Source organism: Passer montanus, unplaced genomic scaffold (assembly GCF_014805655.1).
Source record: "Passer montanus isolate IOZ18808 unplaced genomic scaffold, ASM1480565v1 scaffold23, whole genome shotgun sequence".
Classification (NCBI taxonomy): domain Eukaryota; kingdom Metazoa; phylum Chordata; class Aves; order Passeriformes; family Passeridae; genus Passer; species Passer montanus.
In genome coordinates, this window is record NW_024366926.1 from 5728934 (window position 1) to 5750997 (window position 22064).

Consider the following 22064-nt stretch of genomic DNA (forward strand, 5'->3'; position numbering starts at 1 on the left):
TGGATTTTCAAAATCATGTGTAGCAGGGTATTTGCAGAAGTGGCACCAAGGCTTATATAAAGCAGTGCATGGATAAGGTAAAAAAATAACCCTGCAAAATGAGGGTGAGATCCAAAACACACCAAAGTCAATTACTCCTTCCCAGGAATTTAGCAGACGTTGGCTTAGTTCCCCATCACCTACAGCTTCTTTGCTGGTATTTTTTTTCCCTTTTAGCAGAAAAACAAAGGTGCTCTTAAAAATAAAGGGAGAGAAGCATTCTTGCCTGCTGTGGCCTGACCTCCTCCTTCAGCTCTGGTTTCCCAAAGGAAAACTACCACCAGTGCAATTCTAGGTCTTGACCCCCAAGTAGGCACAGTGGACAGCATCATGATGTGCAGAGAGACTGATTTTGGCATGCAGTTGAATCCCTGGGTGTCCATCCAACACCTCCTGTGTTTGCACAAAGGTAGCTGCCCTACAGGAGCAAGCCTGGTGCCAAACACCTGCCAGGAATGGCCCCAGCAGCATCAGACTTGGAAAATCTAACCATAAAAGTTAAGTAGAGCTGGTACTCGTCTCCCCAGATAAAGATAACGTGCCAAAATACAAGGCTGAGTTGAATTTTTAAAAAGGAAAAAACCTCCTAATTGCATAATTAGGCTTGCAGGAGATGAAAGGGCAATGCCAAGCCAAGCATAGCTAAATTAAAAAAAAAAAAAAATGAAGTACTTATCTGCCTCAGAAATAAAATCAGTGTATTGCAGGGAAATGCAAATTTATTAGTATTAATGAAGATATAAACTTTAATGTCATTGGGTTATTAAAAAATAAGTTTTGTCACCATAAGACTATATTTTTTAATGGTGTTTTCTAGGTTTCTGTTGGTGCCCTGGCATTAATTCCTCATTTTATCCTGTGAGTTAATTTTAGAAATTCTGTGTGACAATTTGGAGTGGTTGTAGTAATTTTCAGGTAGATATTAATTTGACTTACCTTTTGGGAAGCTCAATCCAATTTCAGCTAAAATCAGTTACTAGGTATTTATCAACTTCAGCCACAGCAGCTTCTTAGCAGACATGATCCTGATCGCTGCTTGTGCGTATTTATTGTACCCTAAATGAGGTTATTAAATAAACAGAGATGCACTTAAGATAATGCTTGTCCTACATCTCACAGGAGTGTAGGTTAGAGCAAAACTGATTAATTTAAGAGAAAGAGTTCTGCCAAGCTCCAGTGTACATTGCAGATGGATACTGAACCTGTCTGGGGCCTGGACACATCAGGAAAAGTCTCAGCAAAGACACAATTTGGGCTGGATTCTTTGAAGAGGTTAAAAAATCCATTAAAAAATTAATTCATCTGAGTCTCTAGACTTTAATGCTACAGAAGTAGTGTCATAATTGGGTTACACTTCACCTGGGGATGAGGATATAAAAGTATGCATATGTATTTTGGCCCAAGAAAAACACTTAAGTTTTGCACAAAATAGTTGTTGGGGTTTTTTTTTCGTTTAAGGATTTCAGTTGAGGCTGCTTCCTTTTTATAACTAGAATTCTTAAGGGTGTGTTTGGTCCTGATACAAGGGTGTGTTTGTCAAGCCGTGCAGATCTTCCGTCCCTCTTTTACGAGGTCAGCTTTTTATCCTGCCCCGCCTTTGTTATACAAGATGCTGGTAACCAAATCTTCTGAGTGTCCCCAGTGGTGTCCTGAGCAGCCTGAATGACTTCTGGAAAGGTGCTGCCTCTCCACGGGTTTCTCCCAGGATGGTGGGTGGCAGTGCAGGGTGTGTGTCTGTGTGTTCAGGCCACTTGCTATGTGCTAGAAAAGTGAGAGTGCTCAGCTCCAGGGCACTCAGTCACAATACAAAGTGGTGATTTTGGGCTCTAAATGGGAGGAGGGGAAGGAGACGTTCGGGCAGTCCTTCCTTCTGGGGACTTCCATTCTTGCTGTCCCATTCTTATTCATCTCTTATTTAAAAAAAAACATTCAGGTGTTAAAGTCATCTTTTACATGTTGAGGGCCAGAGAGCCCCAAGTCTGGCGACTCCAGTAATGCAAAGAAAACCCAAGCTTTTCAGCTGACTGGAAACAGTTGTGTTTTATTTAAAAATTATAACGAAAAGCCTAAATGCTTTATCCAAGGCATTCATTAAAGAAGCTGTGTGTTTCCAGACATGGAAATTGGGTGCTCACTGCAGTTGCTTTCCCTACCAGCCTGTGCAGACTGATGTCTTTCTCTGCCTCCTTAAAAGGCCTAATTATGCCATAGGCAGCCACCTTGTTCTGTTCAGTCTCGTATTCTGCCACATTACCATTAGAAGCAGAAAGAACTAATTAAATAAGTATACTAAATGACTATTTTCTCATTCATTTATTCTCTGTCCAACCTCATTGTGTATTCTCTTTTAGTCAGGGTAGATAGAGGAAGGCAGGCCCTTTTTTTGCATTGGTTCTCAGGGGTTTAGGCTGCCATTAGGACTACTGCAGTTATATATAGGTTATTTTTCATTTCCTTCTACATTCTCAGATTGAAATTCACTCCCTTGGTATGTGCTGTATTCTGCATAAAAGCATCAGAGGAAGCCTAAATGTAATCCTGCTTAACTCCTACTTTGTTTCAACACATCAAAATTTCAGGTGTAAGAGAGCACTGAGATACTTTAATAAAGACATACTGGGTCAACCCAGCCTCTGCAGCCTCTCCGTGGTGCTGCTCGTGCTTGCAGTTTACCAAGCATATTAAAACGCAGTGGCTGATGCCTTGTGGATTTGTATTGCTTTTCTGTGGGAACAAAAGGAGCTGTAGACAACAGCAGACATCCCTTTTCCTCCTGCCTCCTGTTTCTCTCCTTAGCCAGGGAGGGAGAATGAACGTCAGCCTGTGAAAGGAAAGACCCTTTGGCAAGGAGAAGGCTTCTGTGAGCTCTCCCATGGGCATTCCCATTCTGCCTCATGTCCAAGCAAAGGGCAGCTCATATTATTTTAAGCCTCCCTTGGGATGTCAGGAGCAGAAGGTAGATGATACCCATCAAGATATTAGGACCCAGGGCTCCATGCTCTGTGTAAAACACCGTTCTGAAAACTATATAATTTATCAGGCAGATGTAATTCCATCAAGGGGTTCTGGAGATGGTGCAAACCACATCATCCAATTATAGCCTGGAAATTGAGTTACTGTGCCTGCAGGAGCAAATACTGCCCTTATATCTGTAGTGTGATTCTGCAAATCTTGTTTGAGGGGAAATAGTGCTGCCTTCCTCCCCCTTAGTGCTGTTCCAGAAGTATTTGTGGGATGCATTCTGGTGGAATACAGGTCATATTAAAAATTCTACTGGTTTATACCACAAAAGGCTAAGGTGAATGGAGTGCAATTTTTCCCTCATGAGCTCTTCACTAAAATTTCATTGTCATGGGTTTAGTGCTCAGTTCAGAGCCATCTGAGCAACACAGCCAGAAAAGCAGAAGGGTTAATTAGGTACGGTATGCTGGCTTTAGTACAAAATACACAGAGCTTGACTAGTTTAAGTAAGCATTTGTGTTTGATTAGAGTCTGCATGGCCTAATAGAAAGAGACTGTGTTGTAATAGAAAAGATGATAAAGATTGAATTTATGTCTTTCTTAATAAGAATGAGAAGTGTGGAATTATCCTAATACTATCCTACCCGCTCTGTGGGTGAGAGTAGAGTTTGTTTTAAATTTGTTTTATAGTGTAATGTGAAGAGTTTTGCTGATTTGCTGTTAATGTGCTATTCCAAAGGAAATATTAATGCTCTAAGGAACAACTTCCAAACCTCTAATATGCAAAATCAACTCCCAAAGTACTCATTTGGCATTACACAAGAGCCATACTTAATCTCTAGAGCATATGGTATTTTGTTAAGATTGCACATATTGACAAATGCTACCAAACCTGTAAAATATGAATTTATTTTGTAAGCAGTATACTTATTATTATATCATTGAAATAATCAGCATCTGTCTGTATAGTCTGAGAAAATGCTGTGTCTGTCTTTTTAATAGTAAAATTCCTTTGCTTTGGTCATAAACCTGTCAGTCCTGATAGCTGAACTGAAGGCAGTTTAACTGAGTTTTATAATATGTGCATCTTCCTGTGAGCTGTCTCCAATGTGCTCAGGGTGTTGAAGGTCTTTTAGTATTTGCCTTAAGTCCAGGAAACAGTCTAGAGGTCAAAACCAAATTTTCCCCTTATCTTGGAAGATGGATGCTCTTCAGAAACCCCTACCATTCTGATTTGTATAGCTACCCCAGAGTGCTTCCAGATGTATGCCCTTGCAGGAAAAGAACAATAACAGCCTGGTTGCCATCTGTGGTACAAACCACAGCACAACACTTGGCCCATCAGACCCCACGCAACTTTCTTACCCTGCCACTACCTTTAGATACATGAGATAAATAAATGGATGGGGTTTAGTTATAATTGGCTTGTGTGTAGCTTTTTAAATGTCAGGCTTTGCACTCCTGTACTGAGCTTTCACAGTTGTGTGTTAAGTTTTTAGAAGAAAATAGTAACTTTTTCCCCTGATCTTCTGCATGTTTCAATGAAAAATATTTGAGCGAGGCAATGAAGGTTTGGTCTCAGCTGAGAAGGTAGAAAACATAGGAACGTTCTTGGCTGAAGTAATTTTAGAACTTTACAGGACTCCAAATCCAGTTTAACAGCAGAGTGACTGCTGCTTTTGGAAAGCTATCCTGGGTGCTAAATGCCCTGTTCAAATACAAAGCTCCTCCCAAACAAAAGATTTAATAAATGATTATTTTTCGTTTACGGCATTTTTTACAACCGCTGCAGTGTATGGCACCCTCGGTGGTTTTACAGCCCCCTTGTCATTGCCGTGAGTTTAGTGGCCATGGTGATATTTATGGACAGGGCAGACACTGTGCTCTGAGCAGAGTCTACTCACCAGCATCAAGGATGATTCACAGGAGTGATTTCTTTATGTGATGAGATTTTATAGTAAAACAAAACTCATATTGTTTATTAGTCACAATTTTTCACGCTCTAAACCATTCCCATCAGCTTTCTTTATTTCACTAAAACTTTATTCAGAATGATTTTTGCTGGTTGGTGTTTCAGCTGTCGTGGTATTTTGAAATAGAGATTTTGGTTCATTTTTGCCTTTTACAAGGGTGTTTACCTCTCTGTAGCAAATGTAGTTCTCCCACCCCATCCTCCCATGGAAAAGTCTGCTCTGAAGATCTAAGATGAGGATGTGGGGAGAGGGAAGAAAACAAATTAATTTTATACAAAAAAAATCAAATAATTTAATAAACACCAACATGGAGCATAGCTGCCCTTCCTGTGCCATGTCAGACAGTCTATCCACTCATCTGGAGTTGGCAGGATGGATAGAAGGAAGTGTGCAGGAAGAGAGGAGAGCTGTTGTGCCAGGAGTTCATCCCAAAGGACAGAAAGGAAGAGGGCTCCTCAGCAGTCTGGAAGTGCTGCAGAGCCATGATCAGCAATTTACTCCTTGAAATTCTGTCCTGGTTAGCTTGGCCACCTCCCTGTTCCCTGTCTTCTCTCTGTTTTTCCCCTCCTTAGCAGCCTCCTTAGCAATTTCAGGAACAAAAGTGGAAACAGCTTGCAAGAAAAGATGAAATCTTTTTTTTCCTTTAATGCTTCTGGTGCAGAGACACAAAATTTCACTTAGGCCCGGCCACATCCAGGCCTTTGCTCACCTATTAGGCTTATTTTTAGTCTCACTGCCCTGTGGAGTGTATAATGACTTCTTTCTTGCATGAGATTGAAGGAAACTCCACAGGTCTGGACCAGCTCCACTTCTGCTTGTTTTATTTCTGTGTATGGTTACTGCTTCTGGCCTGTATGGAAACCCACTGTCTGTCAGAAACCAGGTTTGGGCTTTCTCCAAAAACACTTCAAATGTTGTTTAACTTCACTTTCACACTGATAAAATGGTGGAAACTCTTTCCATCCTTCCTTCCCACATCAACCATCCCTTTGTCTTTGTCAAAACCTAATGACAAGTGAAGATGTCCCCCACAAAGGACCTCTTTATAACCATAGCAACTCCAGCAGCAGCTCAAGGTCACATTGCAGAGCTGCTTGTTGGGAAGGATGAGTTTTCTTGCTCAGAGGGGGCACCTGCAAGTGTACTTTCCTTCTCTGTAATGAAAACAGGACAAAAGCACATTCAAGGTTCATGATTGCTGTTTCTTGGACATGTGATGACTTTATAAAACAGACAGACTGGAAGAATAGTCAGAATAATGTGAATGAGTGGGGAAATGCAATTTCCAAACACAGCAGTTACATTGCAAAAGCGGCTGATGATTCATGAGCATTAGCAAAGAGTTTTGACCATCTTTTCAAATTACATTAATATTGTTATTGCTCTTGCAGTGGCTGAGAACCTTTTATTGCATTCATTACCCTTTTAAAAAGTAATACCAGGGCTGTTTCGTGGAATAGTAACCGTGTGTATCACAGCTGTGGTTCTGACAATAAATAGTTCAGTGAGATGTGTTGGCTTATTCCAGCATCGACTGCTGTGTATTAGCTCTCCGAAAATTAACTACAAAATGACACCCCTGGGTCCAGATTTCATAGTTTTCAAAATTTTCAAATCAGTCTCACTCACGTTTCAAGCAGGTCCATTTCTTTGCTTCCCTAGCTGCCAGCTGCTGCAGCTCAGTGCTACCTTAGCATCACAATTAATAAGCTTTCTCCAAACTGCACCTTGCCTTGAGTGACCCGGCGCACACTCCTTCTCTTTTGGCATTACTGGGGCCCTGCTTTCAGGTTGCTGCAATCCACCTTCATCTAAACAGCTGTGTGTGTAAAGATAATTTTTCAAAATGTTTTGTGTTCTTACTCGACTTGGTTCACTCTGTAGCAGAGCAAAGTGTATAGAAAAAATGAGATCTCTGAAGTCATTGGGGTTCGATTATACAGTTTGCTGTAACCCAAATTTGCCCTCATAGAAATTGTTGAGATGATTTCAGGAAGGAAAAGAAGAGAAGACAAAAAAAAGGCTGAGATGGTCACATAAACTTCTTTTTCACTCAGAAACTCAGGAAAGAAAAGAAGAGAAGACAAAAAAAAAAAAGCTGAGATGGTCACATAAACTTCTTTTTCACTCAGAAACTGGGCCAGGAAAGGAGTGATAAATATTTACATAAAGATTTGAATAACAATTTTTTTCTATTCAAAATTAATTTTAAACATAGTTGTTTTTTATTTCACCTTAAAAACAAAAAGTCCTTTGATGCTTAAATCTGTAAGAAAGCATTTTACTCTAGGCCAGATTTAATATTTTGTTAGAAATTATCTTTTTCTATTACAAACAGGCCCTAAAATTAATTATTTGTAGAGTCTTGAGGAGAAATAATGGAAATTGAATACACAAGTTTGATGCTACTGTACAGGGAAAAGAGGACTTTTTGTTTCTGTATGCAACACTGGTGGTATTTTTATTGGTCATTAATACTAAGTTCATTTCTGCTACAGATAAACCATAAAAATTCAGAGCTGCATAAGCAGTCTGGAATATGAGAAACATGATTACCATGAATGATACTAGCAGCTCAAGCTATTCAGTTTATCAAAATGAGAGAGAAATGAGTGGGTTTAGGTTATTCTAGAACAGAAAGAAAGCAAGTAATTTATATCAACTTTATAAAGACCTAATTTTAGTTTCCATGGCTTGAAACTAGATTTCTAGAATTGAGTGTCAGGTTTTGCAGTATCCCTTAGACAAAGGTTTCTTGCAGAAACACTTTGCTTAATGATATTTATGGATCAAGACAGGAGAGTAGATATAGCCCATGTGGTTGTTCATTGTACCTGAATGAGGACACAGAAACTCTGAAAGGAATTTGGATTTTGTAGTGGAAATGCATTTTTCCCTGGCAGCATAGAATAAAAAGATCGATTTTTCCTTTGCATTATTTTGTCTCCACTTCAACAAGGTTGCAAATCAGGCTCTCTGTATGAGGGTGGCTGTTCCCTAGCAAAAGAACTGAATCTGTATTGGTTGGTTATTACCTCTGAATCTTTAAGAAGGAGGCAGCTCTTCTACAGATGGTAATGCTCAAAAATATTACAACCATCCCTAGGAAAAAAATGTTGCAAAGGAGTTCACTGGAAATCCATGAAGAAAAATGAGAATTGCAAGTATGAACAACTCTATTTGAACTAAAAAAAGGAATTGCAAGTCTGAGCATTCTCATTTAAATGATATTCTACAAGCCACCCTGATGAATAAGGTATTGCATTAATATTATCAAAAATTCAGCCAAACTTCCTTCTTGGAAATGGGCAATTATATAAGCTGGGCACTGAAAATACAATTTTTAATTTTTTTTTTCCATTGCAAGACTTAACTTTCAAGTACTTTTTAACAAGCTCAAATTTGGGCTCACATTTGAGTGTAATTTTTCTACATAAAGTAGATCAGTTCCTGGCAGCACTAGAATTAATGATGGTTTGTGTATTTGGACCATGAGCAGTAAATCCTGCCTTCATTGTCGCAGTTGACACTCTGCATGGTGCAGGATCACAATATTTAGAGTGTCTTAATATTTGCATGGAATATTTAGATTCCCTATTTATTTTGCACTACATATGACTTTCATCAAAAAGAATCTTGAACAGATGTTGAGCAGGCTTTTTAATAAGGGTTTTTTATGTAGATAAATTAAGAGAATTGCAGCTAGTTTCCCAAGTGGTACTTAAGATCAAAAATAAATTCTGTTATGCTTTGTCCATATCAATAATGGGTCCATGGTGGGCGATGCATTCTTGACAGAAAAGGAAATGTCTTTGTCATAAGTTGTTTTGTGAACTCAAAGTAGACCACTGAGAGAAAAACCTAGTTAATGAAAATTGACTGGAAAAGTGCCTTTGGGCCTAACTTTTCTTATTGGGTTCAGGAGGTGCACTTTTTCAACACTTCTTCAAATTGTGTCTATGCCTGGTGAAGGTGGAAATCCCATTTCTGTTATCTCTGAGGGTCTGCAAGAGATAAGTGACCTGAGATTCTGGTATGGGATCTCTGCCCGTGACAGTGCCATGCTCGTGCCTTTCATGTGTTCTTGTTGAGAAATGCTTTCCCGAGCGAGGTTACCCTGCCTCGGATCTTCCACAAGTCTGAAAGCTTCCAGGATGTTCCCAAGACTCCTCGTGTTCTTTCTTGACAATAGCTTCTGGCACCGATGTTGGGATGATCCATCCAGCATCCTCCCACCAGCATAGCCCCAGAACATCAAATCTGTACTTCTGTGCTTCATTTTGACAGACAGTTCCAGAGCTCTTGGGGCAAACAAAGAAATACTTCGCAGGTGCAAGGAGGAGTGACATCCTCCAACTTCCTGGGATAATCTCGGGAAGTTGTGGGTCTGTACCCTAGTACTGGTGCTCCTTTCTGTCCCATCTACATCCAGGAAAGTAGATGGAACGTGTTCTGTGCCAGCTAAAGTCTGCTGAAGGCTGAGAGCTTTTTGGTGATGTTGATTACTAGACTAAACTGGTAGCAACAGAATAGCTTTTCAAACCTGTGAAGAATGTATCTTGAAGTGAATCTTCAAGTAGCTTCCTATTTTTAAGTCATTTCAGTTTTCTTCAGGAATTTTCATAGCTGTCACATGTCATTCTAATCACAAATGTGAGTTTTCTCACCTAGACTGACAAGGGTTCCTCAAAGCTGTGGTTGTGCACTCCAGTCTTTATAAAAGAAACTGCCCTTGTGCCTTTCAAGAGCAGCTGTTGATCCTGTGTAAAGAGCAGCTCCTCCTGTGTAAAGACTTCAGTTCAAGGTTTGCATGACTTTTCCATCCTGTGTCTCCTCTGCAAGCTTTATGAGATGGCCTGAAGTCTCAGAAGGAATCTGATGCCCTCCAAGTCTTGACTCCCACCCAGGAGAAGCCAATTTCGTGCAAAATCTGAAAAGGACAGGTTCTTCTTCTAAAAGGATAACCCTGATAGTGAATTTGAGTATTTGCAACACTGCAGGGAAAAAAAATGCAGCAGACAAATTATTTTAGTGCTGTTTCTGTTAAGATAAGCACTGTATAAAATAGGACTATATTTTCATAATCTGCTACAGATCTTCTTGGCCAGAGACACTTCAGCAGCCAGCATGTTAAGATGCCCTTAATCGATTTCTGAACATGCAAAGCAACAGCTTTGTTCTAAGTTCTGTGACTGCAGCTGATGTGACTTTTCAGAATTAATATCTTGATTGGTTGTCAACAGGAGAGTGCAGTGCAATACCTGATATTAGCAAAGGGAAGGTAAGTTTACCTACAATAAGGGGGGGTTTTTTTGTGGGTTTTTTTTGTTTTTTTTCTGTTTTGCTGGAGGCAAAAAGGCAAAAGAGCCATCACAGAAAAAAAAAGGTTATTTGCCAATAACTCTTTTCCAGCAGTCTCTTGTGGAGCAGGCATCCACAGTAATTCAGTGCATTCAGCTTTACCTTGGAGATGGACAGAATAATAGGGGATGGGAGAGAGTAATGAGAGATAAAAAAACCCAAACAACTAACCAAACTACAACCCCATAAACCCACTGAGTAAAATATCACTTCTATTGATTTATTTTGTGGAATATCATGGGATGTTGGGATGTTTAGTTCCACAATAGGGGACAATGGCAAAATGGATCTGCAGTTCCAAGGGGGAAAAAAAATGGGGGGAGGTGAAGGGTGTTTTTTATCCACTAGTAAAATTCTGAAATGCAGTAAATACAAGTTGTATGGGGTTAGAAGTTCACTGCAGTATGCAAACCATAGTGCTATTTAAAGTGCATCCTCCATTAGAGCAATGCTGTCTTGTGGAAAAACTACCTTCCCTTTGGAGGACAAAGCTGTGGTATAATTAAGATAATTATTTTTATCAATGGATGTCTTTTATCTTATTTTTCTAGGTAGTTGTGGACTTTTTAACTTGGGATATCTTTTAGAAGTTGCTAATAAGAAAAAACTGAGCAACTGTTGGCTGCTGAAATGAGTCAGCTGAGTTTTTTGTTTAACTTGGCCCAGTGGGAACAGATAATAATCTAGTGTATAAGAAAGGCTCCATTTCTTAAAGGCTGTGGTCTCTATTCTTAACGAAGTGTCTGTGCTGGAGACCTTTTGTGAACCAGGCTTTTATCAGATGCAAACCATAAAGGCACCAGCTAGGCAAGGTAGCTGTGCCTGCACTACTTTTTATCTCTGCACAGCAGTCCTGTGTGTTGGAGGAAAGTCTGATGCTGTCAGTACAGCTTCACATGGCTGCTCTTCCCACCTGCCCCTTGGAGCCAGGAGGGAGCTGGGGAGTCATTCTGTATTTTCTGTCAGGATCAGTAATGTCCTGGAGCTCGTGTTGTATGAGCACCACGAGACAGGGACCTCTCTCAGAGCCTCTCAAAAGCTTCATGTGTGTTAAATTCTTCCTCTAAACCACAGCAGCCTAATTAAGAGCTTTTTGTGCCTTATCATATCTGATGGCTCCTGAGGTGAGGGCTTCACACCTGGTAGCATTTCAGGGGGGCAGCGCTGTGCAGGTTGAGAAGTGCTGGTGTCAGTAATTACAAGGAGGAAAATAGCTCATCTGCTTGGCTGCCATGTGTGTCATTGCCTGCTCCATGAAGAGGATGGGGTTTGCCTGCTGCTCTGTTCTGACAGGGCTCTGTGCCTGTGTCTGCTGCTCTCAGTGCTGACATCTTGTATTGTACCAGAGCAAAAAGCTCTCATGCAGGAAATGTTCATCTCTCTTTAAACAACACCTCCACATGAGGAAATGTTGTAACACATGCTCCTTGTCCTTGTGGTTGAATTTTGCACTCCTTGTGTGGTGTTCATAATCCCCAAACCTGCTGCTGCTCCACTGGGATATTGCTGAAAAAAAAAAAAATAAATGTAGAAAATGGTCAGGGATACAGTGACAGGCAGCACTTGTTCTGTATTGGTTAGGGGTGGATTGGGTGCACCTTATTATCTGTCAAGAAAGGTAAAATTGCCCAAACCTATGGTGTATTTTTGCAAAATCCTGAGATGTTATTTAGCTGATTCGGAAAGCATTACCTGAAATTCTCATCTTGGGAGATAATATATTGTTTTTACATACTGTGTGTCAGTATGAAAAGAAACCAATTACATTTTAAGGCCCAGTTACTAGCAAGTTTTGTGCCATTTTTACGTGTCTCTACAGAGCACATGAGCACCTGGCTCTCCAGTGCCACTTACCAGGTAACTCTGATTTTTATCAGGCTGTCAGAAAAGCCCTCATGTGGGATTTACTGCAATAGAAGGCAGGGAGACTAAAATTAGTCCATTTACTTCCCTCAGCCACTTACTCACATTGCCACTGCTCCCTCTCCAGTCAAATGAGGTCAGTCAGCTTGACAGATCCATCCCCTCCACTAAACCTTTAGTTGAGGAGAGCAGCTTAGTAAGGCACAGAAGGTCAAAATCTTGACAGAAAATTAGGCACTAAATGTCCGTGGGGCCGTGTGCCCTAGTTAGGAAAAGATTTGCTGGTGACTCTGCCAGCACCATGTCTTAGTGCACCCACCAATCCAGGGACATCTACCTCAGCTAAGAGAGACTCTTCCTCCCATTTTCTGGGATAAACATCCTGTCTCAGCTCAGCCACCCTGTTATCTCTACCAGCCGGATCACATCACTGTTCCCTGTCAGGTATTTCCCATTTCCACTCATGTCCCATCTCTGCCTTTCTTTTCTCAGTGTGTGACTGCTCATCTTGGCCTCAGCTCATAACCCTTCATCTCCTAATCTTTCTTGCCTTTGTGTGTGATCTTTTTGCCTTCTCTTAAACTTGTCATCTATAAAGCAAAAGTCAACTGGTATTAGGAGGTAAACAGGAGCGTATTACATCCCTTGTTTGCAGGCTGAAAAGAAACAGTGATGGTCTTCACCCAAAGTTGTGAATCAGAGCCCCCAAAATAAGACATTAGCTTTTCAAAAGGGATGCGTTTAGAGAACATTTGAACGTTTCTTTCATTTTCCTCTCTGGTTTTCAAGCCTCTCAGAGTTACACTCTGTGGCTCTACCCCACAGCAATGCGCACCGTAAGCAATGAAGAGAGCTGAAAAAATGCAAACCTGAAGTTTTATTGGCTTTCCTCAGCACATACTTTAGGGAAAAGGCTTCATTAGGAAAGGTGCAAATGTTGCCAATGCAAATGATCAGCATGTTGTAGGAGCATGGAGTTTTCTCCATGTGTTTTCTGACCATCAGACCTCAAGCAACTGTGTGACCTTAATGTCTTGAAAGCACAGCCCTCATCCTGGCTTAAAAATCTAAGCAGGTAAACAAAGCTTAGGTGTTCCAGAAGCCACTGTAATGTGGTCACTTTTCCAGTAAAGTCTCCTCCTAGCCCCAGGAGCATGCACAGGACTGGGAAGACAAGTAACAGAGGTAAATATAAAACAGGTTCATGTCCTCTGAAGGAAAATTAAAAAGAGGAATCTTAGAAGTGTCCTAAAATTTTTTTTTTAATTAAATGTGAATTTTTATTTCTACTGAACTCCCTCAACTCATGAGTCTTCACATGGCATTTATTCTTTTCTTTGTTTGTTTAAGAAAGAGATTTAAAAAGAAAGCAGTAATTTTGAACTTCATTCTTCACTCTAAAGGGTTTGACTTAAAACCTGGTTAGATTGAATGCTTGCACTAAAAATAAGCTTGGAAAAATCAAGTTTGCAATGTTAAATATTAATTCAGTTTGCAAATATGTGCACAGTCTTAAGGAGCTTATCTATCATGGACAAGACATAAAACCTGACTTCTCTTGTAGATGTGAAAAGAACCAACAGTTTCCTCAGCATTACTGCCCTAAAGTAAAACAAGTATAGGAAGAAAATCATTCAGTATAAGTTATCTTTTTGCCTGCAAAACTTTCTGTGCTGGGCTGCCTGGCCTGGCAGCAGTGGCAATAAAACACAACAAGCCTCCCATCCCTGTTACAGGAGTGGCTGCCTTGGGTTTCCAGCAAGGGCGAAACCTCTGCTGCCCCATCCTGCAGCTTCCTGTGGTGCTACTCACCTGTAGTTGGAAGGACACCATCAGAAACTCCAGGCCCTGGTTAGAGGCTCCTTGGGCAGCAGGGATGGGGTCACCACAAGCATGGCCTTGTGCTCCACACGTGGATGGTTGGAATGTCTCTGCCCTCTGGAGGCATGGGAGTGGAGAGAAGGTGAAAGTCAGGGGGCTTGCTCTGACTTCTGCAGAGCAGGCAGTGCTGCTGCTGGCCCTCCAGAATCTTTTAACTGGTACAAAGGGCTTTTCTTGAGCAGGCAGTGTGGGGGAGTTTGACTTTTTGCATCCACCTTTGCCAGAGAGGGTGATGAGTGGCTGGTGCAGGCTCTGGTCCAAAAGTGAAGGTGCCTCTCTCCAACAGAGAAATGCTGTGCTGGGGATTTAATTCCAGTCTTTCAAAGAGCTGGCTGGAAAACAAACACTCTGTTTCAAAGCGGGGAAAATAAGAAGAAGCCTAAGCTTCAGTATCTGATTTTTTCCAGAGGTTTACAGCTTTCCTTAATGCAGGCAGATTCCTGTATCTGATTTTCCTGCCCCCTGCAGTACCTTCCTAAAGTAAAGATTTACTTGCAGGGGCAAGAGACTCTTATCTCTGTCTCTGGCATGACTTCTCTACCTGATAACCTCCGTTTTAAAGGAGATCTCACTTTCAGTCCTTACTTTGAACCAGGCAAGAAGGATAGGAGCCCAGTCTGCATACATCCTGTATGTGCATCTTGCTCTCTGAAAAATTTGGTCAGAATACCCAGTTTCATCTGAAACCCAACCAAAAAGAGAAGATTGCAAGGGGAAAAACACCAATCTTCTTAGTTTATCATTAAATCAGAATTAGAAACTAACTTTTACTTAAAAAAAAAAAATAAAAACCTCCCTGGAATCTGCCCAATTTTAAATGTCCACAGAACAGTCTCCGTGTAAATCTCCTTCTACAGTCACAATCCCCACAATCAATCACAGCCATGTCTTTATATCTCAATGTTCCTAGTGTCTTTTTTGGTTTTTTTCTTTTTCTTTTAACCCATTGTCAGAGTTTGAATACATCTTTATCAAAAAAAGGTATTTACCGAACTGGAAAAAGCCCCTACTCCTGCTTTTTTTGCCAGGAGAGGAATGAATCTGACATTAGCTCAGGATTTTATCTATTTAGCCCCATCTGCAGGCTGTATCCATGAGCTGTGCCATACATATCCTTGATGTCTCTCTTCAGTCAAGCTCTCGCAGGGAGAGAGGCATCCCCTGGAGCTTGTCTGACCCAAATTAGGTGGAGAAATTGCAGTTACGGTCAGCTGCGTGATCCAAGGTGTGAATGGTGCAGAGCTCAAGGTGCCAAGTGGGGCTGTAAAGGGCTGGGAAATGCTGCAGCTTTGCTGGCAATGTAGAGAAGGACCTCAGTTCTGTCTTCCACCACCCCCTGATGTTCCTGGCCACTGGTGCTGCTCTAATCCCTTTGGAGCTGGAGAGGGGCTGTGGTACTGCCCGTGAGGGGCAAGTCCCTTCCAGTCCCCTATGGATCGTTGCTTTGGAGTTCCCCTCTGGGCCAGCCCTGCCCAGAGCTTGGTCTTGCTGGTGACCCCAAGGTTGTGCCTGTGTTTGGGAAATGCCTGTGGCCAGCAAGAGCGAGGCTGTGCTGCAGCACAAGCCTGCAAGCTGTCAGTGATGCAGGGACTGAGCAGTAGAGTCAGCCAGCTGCTTGCTTGGGAAGTCGTGGCTAATACACTTCCATGTCTCCAGCCTTTTCCTGTCATGTAGTCTGCCAAACTGCTCTTTTTCCTTGCCTTCTCTTTGGTCTACACTTCTCTTAGGAAATCAGACAGGTATACCAACTGCAAAAAGGAGCAGAGAGACCAGGAACTGGGTTCAGCCACTGCTTTCACCACTTACCTGAGGTTTGATCTTTCCATTCTTGCTTCATGGCCTCTGACTCAGCTTTCTGCCCTGTACCAGCAGAGTGGTAATACCTGCTGTTAATGAAAATACTTTTAAGACTAGATACTTTTGGAGCATTAACATAGGGCATTCCTGAAATTTGTAAAAAGTTATGACAAATTCATATAGAAATTCTCCTGTGGAAGAAAAGAGACAAATATTTTGAGAAGCTTACAAGTCGATGTGATGATAAATCACAGGATCTTATTTTCCAGACTGTTCTGGTTTACCTTCTTTCTGTTCCCTACCTGGGGGCTGCGTTACAGCTTTGCTCCCAGCAGTTGCAGACAGCTGCTGTTTGCAGGGGGGGAGCTCCTGTGGCATTATTTATGGCAGCTCTCAGTGAGAGGACAGTGATTTACTGTGTGCCATCTTCTGCAGCTGTGAATTTGCACCAGGGCGACAGGGACATCCAGTGGAATCCTGATTTTCAGTCTGACATAGAGGTAGAGAAAGGTGAACTGGCTGGGTAAAAATATGAAAGCCTGTTTGTATCCTCCTTTGCCCTCCTGCAAATAAACTCTTACTTTCTGGAATTTGGAAATTAGGGTTCCAAATAGCCTGGCATTCATTCTTCCATCTCTCCTGCCAGACTACTTTTTCAAGTCAGGATAGTCTTGATTCTTCCTCTGAAACTGGGTGACCTTTTTTTATACAGGTCCTCCTCTTTTGCTTCTCCTCCAAATCCCACATCTGACTGCGTCTGCTTCATATCTGACTCCCCTTACTAGGGAGACTCTCAGATTAATTTGTCACCAAACATGCCCTGTGCTCTGAGCTGCACAACATGCAGGGTGGCAGCAAAAGGAGCCCCCATCCAGGAGCTCTCAGGTCTGCCTCTGCCTGCAGAAAGGAGCTCACTTCTCTGTGCTACCTAAAAAGAGCTGTAGAATTTGACTTCATGCCCTTGATCTTGAAAAAAGATGCACAGATCAACTGAGCAGGCTCATGGGCTTATCCAAATTGAATCTCAGTGCCAAGTCTCTTGGTTTTGACCTATGCTATAAAAGTGTTAAATTTCCTACAAAGCTATTGGCATTCTGCACAGGGAAAATGATAGAATAACACCAGGGAATGCCTTGCATTTTATTTCTGGGGTTATTTCTTTCAACCACAGTTTATCTGGCACAATGCACAGGAAAATGATGGGATGTGTTTTGTAACATTACACAGGAAATCCTGGCATTGCCTCCTCTCAGTAGCAGTGAGCCATGCCAGTCAGCTGTGGCATGGTGTCACGGGACAGTGAGCAAGCCCAGCTTAGTGGCCCCTGTGGGAAGCTGCATGGGAAGCTGCTTCATGAGCTGTGTCTACTGAAGAGGGAGTAAAGGGAGAAGGAGGGAAAGGTTCATTTATTTGCTCCCAAGATTCCTCCTCTGAGGTTTGCATGGTGGAAATTGCAAAACTGCAAGTGGGATTAATAATTCCATAAAAGACATGACTGTAGGTACAACAATGGAGGGCAAGCAAGCCCATTATCTGGTCTGGCTGACTATGAAAGATTTTTGCTCCAAGGCATCTGCTGTAATTGAAGATTTGGTTGGTCAAGCTGTAGAATACTTTTAGGATACAAGTGATGTGTGCTGTCATTGCTATGCAAGCTTATGTTTCTTTTCTCCTATTCTTCTGTGATGAATATAGCCTTCAGGTCAGAAATCAATGTGTGAATGATATGGACCTACATTTCAGGGGAAAAAAGGTATGAGGTGAAATGCAAAACTTCAGATCTTCCTGCTAGATCCTTCCTTTCTGCTCTGCTTCCTCCAGCAACCAAAGTAATGGTAGGTCTTGATTCTTCTGCATTGTTCCAAAGCACTAAATTCCAGAGGAAAAAAAAAAAACAAAACAAAAAACAAAAAAACCCCCCAAAAAACAATTCTGCATTGTTCCATTGTTCCAAAGCACTAAATTCCAGAGGCAAAAAAAAAAACCAAAAAAACATTGCACACATGAACAGGTACAGACCTTGTTTATTAAAATGCAGAGGGGACCAGGGGACCTGATTAGGCAGATTTTGTGAGACAACAATAAAGCCAAGATCCTGAAAAACGGCAACATTACCAGAGAGATGCACTTGGTTCTTATCAAGACACTTCTGCAAAATGGGAATCTCAGGTAGTGTGATCCTTCAAGCAAACACCATGCTGCTTAAAGCCTCATTCCAGTCATGCAAAGTAGCCTGCAGCCCCTCTGGACACACACAACAGTGGAAGGTGAGCAATAAACCATGAGTTCTTAACTTTCCTGAATACCAGCAGCTAGCAGGGTTTCTGGGTTTCTGTGCCAGACTTTTTTCACCTCTCCACATTGCTGATAGCCCTGGGAGAGTACAGAAAAGGATTTTGATTGCTATGAAGTTCTCCCATTGGCAGAAAACCTACGGACACAGAAGTGGCAGGCTGTTGTGCTGATGCCTTCCTGAAAGTAATCACTCAGTCTGGTGACAAAGAGCAACTTCCTACCGTATCTGCCCATCCATAAGAGCAGCAGGGTTGCAAAAGGCAGCAGCAGCAACAGCACAGCCCATGGGTTTGTGCTGTGCACAGATTGAGCAGAGTGCTGCACTCAGGCAGCTTTTTGCTTAAAAAGTTGCACTACTTTATCTTTCAAAATCTTCTTTTAGGAGAGGTTAAAACCCTCCTTTGGGGGATCTAAAAAGGATCTGAATGCTCATGGAGGTAGAGACATTTATGATCTCATGTCTTTGAGGAGGTCTTACCTGATGCAGGTTAGAAGGGAAAGTGGGCAGAGCAAGCCCCAAACCAGCCAAGGTGCCCTAAGCAATACTTCCAGGCTGTCCATCCCAGGCAGATCTGTTTGTAACCTGGGCCAGGCTTGTGTCACAGTGTGGTTTGATACATGCTCAGCTTTAACAGCAGAAGGACAATCCCTCAAACCTCAAGGTGCTTTAGAATATCATAATGATATTAGAATAAGAAATACCATTTTTCTTAAGTATAGTCCAATCCACTATTCAGTGCCTCTGGTAAATTCAGCAGGGACTCTTACAATTTATAGACAGAATTGTGGTTTTTCCTTAGGCTTCCCTGGACAGCCTCTATACTGCTGTGTGTATTTGCAGAGTGTTCATTGGTATGATCTGAGAAAGGCTTTAAAGAGGGAATATATTTCAGGGTATGTCTAGAAATGGTTCCTCTATGAAATGCTTTTGCTTGGGAGAACAAATCAAAGTAATGAATTAAGTTTTGGAGCAATAATATATCCTATACAATAATCTTAAACATTTTTACTTTCATTTTACTTTCAAAGGATTGTCTGGAGACGTCTCCATAGTACATCTCTAAATGTAAAAGGTTGGTTATTGCAGTGTTCATGTACACAAGCAGTGGTTTCAAACCTCAGTGTTTTTAAAACCCTGTATGGGAATGAATCTGGGAAGCTTTCACTACTGTAACCAAGTACCAAGAAGATAAAAGCATTTGAGGTATTTTTAAATGTCAGATTTCAGACACAAAGAGTATTACTGTGATTTGATCTTCAGACTCTGTATTTATCTGTCTAGCCTCTCTTACTCTATCAACAACTCTGTTCACCTTGAAGATAGCTATAAGCTATTGATTCAGGGTCTCTAAATCCAAATTATTATATATAAGTCAAGGTATGTAAACCATTCATTTAAACACTATCAAAACGAAAATTCTGACAATTTTGTTTTTAATTTTTAAGGGCTTAAAAAAAAGCACTGTACAAGCAGTTTAAAACATGAGAGAATCATCAGTCAAATATTTTTGTCATATTTGCTTAGGTGAATAGCAGATAAATGTCAAATATGCAAGGGCCACCTAGATCTCTTAGTTTTAAAAAGAGCTGTTCTAGACTGTCACTTCAAGGGACTTAGTGTAGCTGATGTGTCTTGTGTTTCTCAAAATATAGATGCAGGTAGTTTGGATAAGAATGAGGCTTTGCACTGCCCAAAGCATGACCCCAAGCAAACATGATCATGTCCAGGTTCTTTCACTGAAATGAAAGATCTTTTCCTACACCCAATAACCCAAATATCACAGTGTGCTCAAGGATGCAGCTGACATTTTCAAAGACCACCCAAGGTTTTGCCTTTCTGACTGCAGATATGCTCTGGGTCCTCATGGGACTACCTGTCTTTTCCTTTCCAGGTCTCTTGAGTCTCTTCCACTTGCTTTCATTCTGCCTCTTGTCAAGTCATTGGAGTCCAGTTTTGATATTAGCAAATACCACATTGTCATAGCTGGAATAAGTGCTTGACTTCTAAAGGTAGCCTAAACATATACAATAAATAAAAAATGAAGTTCATTAGTCACCACAATTCTTAAGATCTTAAGATGTTAATAATTTTATTTTTAATGTAATTGCCTCTTAGCTGAAGACAAGGCTTGTGTGTTCATCCAGTGCTAGGTCACATTCAGTGAACTAGTTTATTTATCCTTCTCACAGCACATCAGCAGAGGGTCTAAACAGATTAGTTAAAGCTATTCCTTGTGATCTAATAAAAAATAATTCCTTAAAAGCAAAGACAAATATTTTAGTATTTAGTTTTTATGTTTTCTTAATGCAAACTTTTGGTGTTTGTCTTACTGCTTTGTGTCCAAAAAGTCTGAGAATGCACTTGGAAATAGTAACTAAGCCTAATAACTGTTGGCATCTCAGTCTTGGAAAAACAAAAACGAATAATGAAGTCAAACTAAAGTGTTTGTTTCAATTTTTCTCTTTCTCCTGCTAAGCAGAGCAGTTATTCACATGGCTTGCTATCCACAGGGCTTCTCAGGCAGGGGTCAGCTGACAAGTGACACTGGAGAAAATGTTCAGTGAGGTGAGTGTTGAGGGAGAAGACATCTAAGAAGTAAGCAGTGGCTGAAAGGGAATGTTCCAAGCTTTCCAATTTTGGTTAATTGAGATTTGATTCAGAAAAATATCTTTTTGTCACAGCCTGTCCAGAAGGATTGGGGCTCCCAGGTGTGCTCTGTGTTGGGCTCTTCTGTCTAAAAGTTAATGATGAAGCTCTGCTACTTTGGACATTGGGGTTTCCTGATTTTGTGTGAAATTATTGGTTAATTTCAGATACGAGAGGAGCTCCTGATTTACTTACATAGTGCTTGGGACCTGCAACTCAAGTCCTCAAGTGGTATGCATGTAATCACAAATTCTGTTCATAAAGCCACATTATCACCTCCAGTGTTGTTTGGGACAGTGTGAAGAAAGCGTAAATTTGGGAAGGAGTACTGTCTCTCTGTCCTGTGGCAGTCCTGTGCATCACAACTGATCCGTGGATCTGGGAGGCAACTTTGGAAGCATGGGCAGTTAGAAAGACACATTTCCCAGGGCAAACTGGGGATGGGGAGTGCAGAGCTGTCCCAGTGGATGGGAGCACACCAAAGCCTGCTCACTTCTCCTGCAGACTTCACAAGCTATCCCTGCTCCTGCTTTTGGATTATGACAGTGAAAGCAAGAGGAAAATTAAGTCCAGGGTGTTCATGTGGCCATGAAGTACTGAATTTTTTATAAAACTTAGTAACTGTCATTTTTCAAGTAATTTTCTAAAAGAGGGCTGGAATGTGGGTAGTGCACAGGAACCAATGTACCTTGAAAGTACATTTCTTTGTTTTAATAAGGCTGGCGGTGTACCGTGACTCACCATAATGAATTAATTTGGTGTTTACCATAACAGCACTGAGCTTAATGAACTCATCATATTTATGCAACTGTCTGTAGATGTTCTTTTGTCATTTGGGATTTATAAATAAGTACTAATACTTTTATCGCCACTTTCTCCCGAGCAGGAAAGTTCTTCACATTGAAAGGCCATTAAAGCTCACTTGTTTTTTTCTGTATAAAAAGTAAGCAGAAGATCTTTAATAACTTGATTTCTATCTTTATGTAGGTTTCTGAATTGTTAGTATGTACTCAGCAAAGCTGTTCAGCTTGAACAAAACTATTGTAGAGCCATCCTTATCAAATTCCACCAGTCATATAATAAATAGAGTTAATATCTCGTTTTACTGCAAGTGCCATTTCATTTAAGGTTAGCTTTCTGCATTTGAAAGAGAGTATCCGTGTAAGTTCAACAGATTTAAGTAAAAAGAAGTTCTCTAAATTGGACAAAGTGATACTAATTTATGGCGTCCAAGTAATGAATGCTAC

At 41.1% G+C, this 22064-nt stretch overlaps 1 protein-coding gene across 2 annotated transcripts in view; it reads left to right on the forward strand.

The window, feature by feature from the left end:
- GRID2 (glutamate ionotropic receptor delta type subunit 2) overlaps positions 1 to 22064 on the forward strand; it is a 680978-nt gene that overhangs the window by 646163 nt on the left and 12751 nt on the right. The gene's annotated exons all lie outside the window — the stretch shown is intronic.